Below are 8,686 nucleotides of genomic sequence, written 5' to 3'. Positions count from 1 at the left end.
AATAAATCGTAATTGAAAATAAATGAATTGCTAGTATGTGACACAGTATTAATATGAAGGCTTCTTAGACAAACCAATCCTCTAATTTGGTGAGATGTTATTGCTCAAGGCAAGGACAAAGTTCCAAAGCCACGTATTATTAACAAGGGTGTGAAGCTGATTTTAATGGTACACTCAAGATGTACAGTTTGTGTCTATCAATAGCAGGCTCAAGGACATAGGAAGGCAAGGACTCGTGAGTTCCAAACCTCAGCACCATTAACAAGTTGTAAGACCAATTACTTTATTATTTCTATTTGATAGACATATAATCAAAAAGTATATGTCTGTAATTTCAGCTGGCAAATAAAATACCTGAAAATCCCGTGCTGGGCACTTGTCCTTTGTAAGAGAATACATAAACGAAGTTCCACCCAGGGGGCTGTTAGAAAGTAGACTGCTTTCTTATTGAAGTGAAATGTTTTCAGAACATTTAGAGGCAAGAAGTGAAGCAATAATTCAATTAATCCAGCATGTTTTTAAGGAGCTGCTTTGGTCTTCTCTACAAACAATAAATAACAACACAGTGGAGACCTTAGTATAAGCATTAAGTTCAAAGATAGAAACCTTTTAGATATTATAAAATATTTTAAAGCATTTTGCAATTACCTATCAATGCCATACTCAGTTTTAATTGTACAACTCAAGCAACTTCTAAAATAACATTTTAAAAATTATATTTAACATTGATATAAACTTTTTCTCCTTATCTTTAAAGGTTTAACTTATCTAAACCATCATTGTGTTAACAACTTCTAGTTTATACTGCATAAATACCACTGTACCCAGCTAATCTTCAGCAAAGGATCGTTACCTTGTCATGGTGCCGGAGCTTGAGCACCTCAATGATGCCATGAGCTAAACCGTGAAGGGCCACCCAAGAGGGGAAGGTCATGACAGAGAGGTCAGACTAAATGCGATCCCTGGGGAAGGTAACGGCAACCCACCCCAGTATTCTTGCCGTGAAAACTAAATGGATCAGTACAACCAGAGATATGTCAGTATACCATAGAAGATGAGACCCCCAGGTCGGAAGATGGTGAAAATGCTACTGGGGAGGAACAGAGGATGAGTTCAACTAGCCCCAGACGTGATGACGCAGCTAGCTCAAAGCCGAAAGGACGGCTAGCGGCCGACGGTGCTGGTGGTGAACGGCGAATCCGATGTTCTAAGGATCAACACGCCATTGGAACCTGGAATGTAAGATCTATGAGCCAGGGCAAATTGGATGTGGTTATTAGTGAGATGTCAAGATTAAAGATAGACATTTTGGACGTCAGTGAACTGAAATGGACTGGAATGGGCCACTTCACATCAAATGACCACCAGATCTACTACTGTGGACAAGAGGACCACAGAAGAAATGGAGTAGCCTTCATAATTAATAGTAAAGTGGCTAAAGCAGTGCTCGGATACAATCCAAAAAATGATAGAATGATCTCAATTCGAATTCAGGGCAAGCCATCTAACATCACAGTGATCCAAATATACGCCCCAACCACAGATGCTGAAGAAGCTGAAGTAGAGCAGTTCTATGAGGATCTGCAGCACTTACTGGACAACATGCCTAAAAGAGATGTTATTTTCATCACGGGAGACTGGAATGCTAAGGTGGGCAGTCAAATGACACCTGGAATTACAGGTAAGCATGGCCTGGGAGAACAAAACGAAGCAGGACATAGGCTGATAGAATTTTGCCAAGACAACTCACTCTGCATAACAAACACTCTCTTCCAATAACCTAAGAGACGGCTTTATACATGGACTTCACCAGATGGACAACACCGAAATCAGATTGACTACATCCTTTGCAGCCAAAGGTGGCGGACATCTGTACAGTCGGTAAAAACAAGACCTGGAGCTGACTGTAGTTCAGATCACGAACTTCTTCTTGCACAATTTAGGATCAGACTAAAGAGATTAGGGAAGACCCACGGATCAGCTAGATATGAGCTCACTAATATTCCTAAGGAATATGCAGTGGAGGTGAAGAATAGATTTAAGGGACTGGACTTAGTAGATAGGGTCCCGGAAGAACTATGGACAGAAGTTCGCAACACTGTTCAGGAGGCAGCAACAAAATACATCCCAAAGAAAGAGAAAACCAAGAAGGCAAAATGGCTGTCTGCTGAGACGCTAGAAGTAGCCCAAGAAATAAGGAAAGCAAAAGGCAACAGTGATAGGGGGAGATATGCCCAATTAAATGCAAAATTCCAGAGGTTAGCCAGAAGAGATAAGGAATTATTTTTAAACAAGCAATGTGTGGAAGTGGAAGAAGACAATAGAATAGGAAGGACAAGAGTTCTCTTCCAGAAACTTAGAAACATCGGAGGTAAATTCCAGGCCAAAATGGGTATGATCAAAAACAAAGATGGCAAGGACCTAACAGAAGAAGAAGAGATCAAGAAAAGGTGGCAAGAATATACAGAAGACCTGTATAGGAAGGATAACAATATCGGGGATAGCTTTGACGGTGTGGTCAGGGAGCTAGAGCCAGACATCCTGAAGAGTGAGGTTGAGTGGGCCCTAAGAAGCATCGCTAATTACAAGGCAGCAGGAGACGACGGCATCCCAGCTGAACTGTTCAAAATCTTGCAAGATGATGCTGTCAAGGTAACACATGCTATATGCCAGCAAATTTGGAAAACACAAGAATGGCCATCAGACTGGAAAAAATCAACTTATATCCCCATACCAAAAAAGGGAAACACTAAAGAATGTTCAAACTATCGAACAGTGGCACTCATTTCACATGCCAGTAAGGTAATGCTCAAGATCCTGCAAGGTAGACTTCAGCAATTCATGGAGCAAGAATTGCCAGATGTACAAGCTGGGTTTAGAAAAGGCAGAGGAACTAGGGACCAAATTGCCAATATCCGCTGGATAATGGAACAAGCCAGGGAGTTTCAGAGAAACATCTATTTCTGTTCTATTGACTGTTATAAAGCCTTTGACTGTGTGGACCATAACAAATTGTGGCAAGTTCTTAGCGGTATGGGGATACCAAGTCATCTTGTATGCCTCCTGAAGAATCTGTATAACGACCAAGTAGCAACAGTAAGAACAGACCACGGAACAACGGACTGGTTTAAGATTGGGAAAAGAGTACGGCAGGGCTGTATACTCTCACCCTACCTATTCAACTTGTACGCAGAACACATCATGCGACATGCTGGGCTTGAGGAATCCAAGGCTGGAGTTAAAATCGCTGGAAGAAACATTAACAATCTCAGATATGCAGATGATACCACTTTGATGGCTGAAAGCAAAGAGGAACTGAGGAGCCTTATGATGAAGGTGAAAGAAGAAAGTGCAAAAGCTGGCTTGCAGCTAAACCTCAAAAAAAAAAAACAAGATTATGCCAACCAGCTTGATTGATAACTGGCAAATAGAGGGAGAAAACATAGAGGCAGTGAAAGACTTTGTATTTCTAGGTGCGAAGATTACTGCAGATGCTGACTGCAGTCAGGAAATCAGAAGACGCTTCATCCTTGGGAGAAGAGCAATGACAAATCTCAATAAAATAGTCAAGAGCAGAGACATCACACTGACAACAAAGGCCCGCATAGTTAAAGCAATGGTGTTCCCCGTAGTAACATATGACTGCAAGAGCTGGACCATAAGGAAGGCTGAGAGAAGGAAGATCGATGCTTTTGAACTTTGGTGTTGGAGGAAACTTCTGAGAGTGCCTTGGACTGCAAGAAGATCAAACCAGTCCATCCTCCAGGAAATAAAGCCAGACTGCTCACTTGAGGGAATGATATTCAAGGCAAAACTGAAATACTTTGGCCACATAATGAGAAGACAGGACACCCTGGAAAAGATGCTGATGCTAGGGAGAGTGGAGGGCAAAAGGAAGAGGGGCCGACCAAGGGCAAGGTGGATGGATGATATTCTAGAGGTGACGGACTCGTCCCTGGGGGAGCTGGGGGTGTTGACGACCGACAGGAAGCTCTGGCGTGGGCTGGTCCATGAAGTCATGAAGAGTCAGAAGCGACTAAATTAATAAACAACAACGCAGCTAATATCTTTATTTACAATGTATTATTCACATCTTATAATGCAATAAAACAAATAGTTGGGGGGGAGGGAAGTGAGTGCCTATACATATATTTATTTGGGTAGAAAAGCTTGAAGCCAGCATATGCGATCATCATACCTACAGTCACCATCCAAAGAGAAAATTGTGCTAAATAAAAGTTCTCAAGGAGAACAAGCCTACAATCCTATAATCCTTGAGCTGCATATAATTGTCCCTGGGGTTCAGACTCTAACACTTCACAACCAATGGCCTGTTAGCCTAGATGGATTTTTAATATCATACTAAGCATATGAATTGCTGAAATAGGATATATAAGTAGAGACCCTGGCTTTAGCCTACTTCAGTCCTGCGTCCCATTACTCTGGCAATCACTGCCATAGTTCTATGCATCTATTTTGAACTACAACACTGTTTCTCCATGTGACAATGGGTGGGTTATCTACAAAACAGCCAAATTATTTGACATTAATGTTTCTAATAGTCCTGAACTTCTGGTGGGGACATGGTGGACTGAACAGCTGTGCTCGCGGGCTCCACAGGCAGAACTGACAACGTGGTGATCAATGCCTGAGCCAATCCCAGGACAACCATCTCCAACATTGGAGACCAGAAAAAGCAGCCGACCTTCGGTAATGTGGGGAGAACCACTGACAGGGCATGTAAGTCTTCTCCCCACAAGGGTGGGCACCACAAGCTGCATATAAATTTTAATGGGGACCCCCAGCAATTGTCTTTCTTCAGGACTAACGTGGGAGCCTACATGGAAGAGTTTGGGGACACCTTCCCCACAGAATATTCTAAAGTGGATTTAGTAGGGTCCAGACTGAAGGCACCAGCAGCAGACTGGCTGGAGCAGTTGCACGATGCGGCAGCTCCTGAACTCCGCAGCTTAGATGACTTCATGAGAGCACTGAGAGAACGTTTCAAAGACCCAGGCCAAACTACAGCTCTCCAACAACTCAGACAAGAGTCCAAAACTGTGTCCAAATACACTATGGAATTTAAAGCCTTGGCTGGGAAGGTGACTGATTGGTGGATTACTTCAAAGGCGGACTGCAACCAGAGCTGCTACGCTGGGCATTGAGACGAGGAGACTCCAGCACAGTAAGAGAATGGATCTGCTTAGCAGGAGAAGTGGAAAATAATTCCAAGTCAGACGGCATGTGCAAGTTCAAGCGATGGGGAAGAACACCGGAGCCCCAGCAAATTTACAGACAGTGATGAGGAAGCAAAGTCAGCCATGGGAAGAAGAAAGAGAATGGCAAGTTAAAAAGGGGCTATGCTTTAAATGAGGGAAGGACAGACATCAAGCCTCAGATTGCCCTCATGCTGGGTCAGCCACAACCACAAAGCCCAGGACTAAAGCGGCGAAATCCCCACCTGTCAAGCGCAAGAGCACTGCAGCTAGTGCGACTGCTCGCAAAGAGGAGTTCTTGCTGTTTTCGGAGGATTCCGGGAGGGATTCTGAAGATGAAACCCCCCAGCCAGCGGGAAACGAGGCTCTGAAATGCACTGACAGGCAGGCGGGAGATGATGGGCATGAGGACCTACTGCTAAGTGATGAGTGTCCAACGTTACTGGTGAGGGTGCAGTTAAAGAACTTAAGAACTAATTGCAAGGCTGACTTAACGGCTATGTTGGACTCAGGGTGTACAAGATGTTTAATTCATCCTGTTATAGTAAAGGGACTAGACCTACATGTGAGGGTCCTGGAGTGTTCATGCAATTCATAAATGAAATTCTACGTGAACATCTGTACAAAGGGGTCTTAGTGTATTTGGATGATATCTTAATCTACTCACAAAATGAACAAGAACATGTTAAATTGGTCAAAAAGGTGTTAACCAAGCTTCGTGATGCTCAGCTGTACGCCAAATTGTCAAAATGTGAATTCCACAAAACAGAACTAGACTATTTGGGCTATAGAGTATCTACTAAGTGGATAGAAATGGATCCTCCCAAAATTCAAGACATTGTAGCATGGGAACCCCCATGCACGCACTGCCAATTGCAAAGCTTCCTGGGGTTTGCCAATTTTTATCGCCAGTTCATCCCTAATTTTGCCCAAATTTCACTGCCTTTGACCGATTTGTTGAAAACAAGAGGGAGAGGGGAAACGCGAAAGGTTACAAGTCCTGGGGTGAAGTTAAATTGGACAGCTGAATTCCAAACCGCGTTTGAGCATCTGAAGGCACTTTTTACAGCCGAACCCATATTAAAACATCCTGATCCTGAACAACCATTCATAATCCAGGCAGATGCATCAGATATAGCTGTGGGGGCAATACTCTTACAGCAAGACCCCCAAGGTGTCTTGCGCCCCTGTGCTTATTTGTCTCGTAAATTTACTGACACTGAGCACAGATGGCATGTATGGGAGAAAGAAGCTTTCGCAGTGAAATCAGCCCTTGTGGCTTGGCGACACCTTTTAGAAGGAGCTCAACACCCCTTTGAGATATGGACTGATCATAAAAATTTAGAAGCTTTACGCACATCCAGGAAACTAAATGTCAAGCAGCTTCGATGGGCTCAATTTTTCAGTCAATTCAATTTCACTTTAACTTACTTTCCTGGGAAGGAAAGTTTCTTAGCAGATGCGCTTTCACGCCTTCCCCAACACAACAGTCAGCAAAAAGAGATTGTGGATACGGTCTTTTCTTCTAAGCAGTTGGGATTGGCCACCGTAACTCGCAGCCAAACTGCGGCTGAGAAATTTAAAGTGCCGGGCAAATTGCAGCAAGAGTTATGAGCGGCTCTCCAATCTGATCCTTGGCTACAAACTAACAAATCTGCTTTGACTGAGCTGAATGGGTTGTACTACTTTGCTGGCAAGCTGTATATCCCTGAATCTTTGCGTTATAAAGTATTACAACATTCCCACGATGATAAAACGGCCAGTCATTTTGATTTTGTCAAAACTCTACATTTAGTATGCTGCCAATTTTGGTGGCCCACTTTACACACAGACGTCAAGGACTATGTGTCTAGCTGCCCAATTGTGCTAGGTCCAAGAAAAAAGGAGGAAAACCTCAAGGATTCCTTCAGCCAGTAGCTGAACCTTCCAGATAGCCATGGACTTTATTGTTGACTCACCTGAGAGCAAGAACAAAACCATCATTTGGGTTGTTATTGATTTGTTTTCTAAACAAGCTCATTTCATACCGCGTACTAAGATCGCTACAGCTCCCCAACTTGCCAAACTTTTTCTGCAACACGTGTACCACCTACATGGATGTCCCGAACATGTGATCTCAGGCTGAGCAATTCAATTCACATCAAAATTTTGGAAATCCTTTTTGAAATTAATTGGCACCAAACAAGCTTTAAGCTCGTCGAACCATCCTCAAATGGACGGATTGCCTGAACAAGCTAATTCTACTCTTGAGCAATTTCTTAGATGCTATATAAATTACCAACAAGATGACTGGGTTGACCTTCTCCCTTTTGCCGAAGTTGCTTACAACAATGCTGCGCACCAAAGCACTGGTCTCTCTCCATTCCAAGTTGTTAATGGTTAAGATTTTGTACCTGTCCCCAAACTGCCTCTCTCCCCACCAGACCATTGCTGTGCTGCAGACTGGTGCAAAAAGGTCACCTTGGCTTGGCCAATCATCCAACAAGCTCTGAATGATGCTCAGAACACTTATAAAAAAATTGCCGATCGCAACCGCTCTCCCGAATGGCCCCTAAAGTTTGGGGATAAAGTTTATCTTTCCACCAAATTTCTCCATTCACCTCAACCATCGAAAAAATTAGGACCAAAATTTATAGGACCCTTTCCTATCACAAAAATCATTAACCCTGTCACTGTGCAATTGCAACTTCTGCATAATTTAAAAATTCACCGTTTTTCATTGCAGCCTTTTGAAGCCACTTTGTGAATCACCACGATGGCACCCAGCGTCGCCTAAACCAACTCCTATCATGATTGATGGCAAACAGCATTTTGAAGTTAAAGACATTTTGGATTCTCACAGACATCGTGGCTCGTTATAGTACCTAGTTCACTGGGAAACATTTCCCTGATAATGAATGGGTTTCCAGTCATCATGTTAATGCACCTCTTCTGCTTAAAAGATTCCACACTAAATACCCCAACAAGTCTGCCCCTTAGTTCTCTCACTTACCAACTCCCTTAATCACTTTAGCATTTTTCCTGCTTTTTACTAATTATGTTTCAAGTTCTTTTTCAGGTGGGCGGTATGTCATGCTCCCAGATCAAATGTTCCCAGAACATCTGATCAGACTCGCATGCATGAATGAAGTCAACACGTGTCAAGACTTGCGAGTTGGTAGAAGTGGGAGGGGGACAAGCCAGGAGTGTGAAACCATCTTGTTTGGGCTATCTCTGGCATCCAAGGTCAAGCTGCTGAGCTGTTGGAGACATCTGCACAGAACTGAACGAACTGGCACAAGGAGAGCCTGCATACCAAAGAAGGGGGAGGGGGTTTAGTTCATTGGGCTGTTTAACTTGGAGAAAGTGCGGGAACTTCTATTTGCAACTTTTTCACTGTACTGCACACTACACTCCATTAAAGAGATTTCTACTTTAACCACGTATGAATCGAAGTTAATGGTAAGCTGAGTAGGGCAGTCATCACACAT

This window comes from Candoia aspera, chromosome 2 (genome assembly GCF_035149785.1).
Source record: "Candoia aspera isolate rCanAsp1 chromosome 2, rCanAsp1.hap2, whole genome shotgun sequence".
NCBI classification, from domain to species: Eukaryota; Metazoa; Chordata; class Lepidosauria; order Squamata; family Boidae; genus Candoia; species Candoia aspera.
This window is presented reverse-complemented; position numbering follows the sequence as displayed.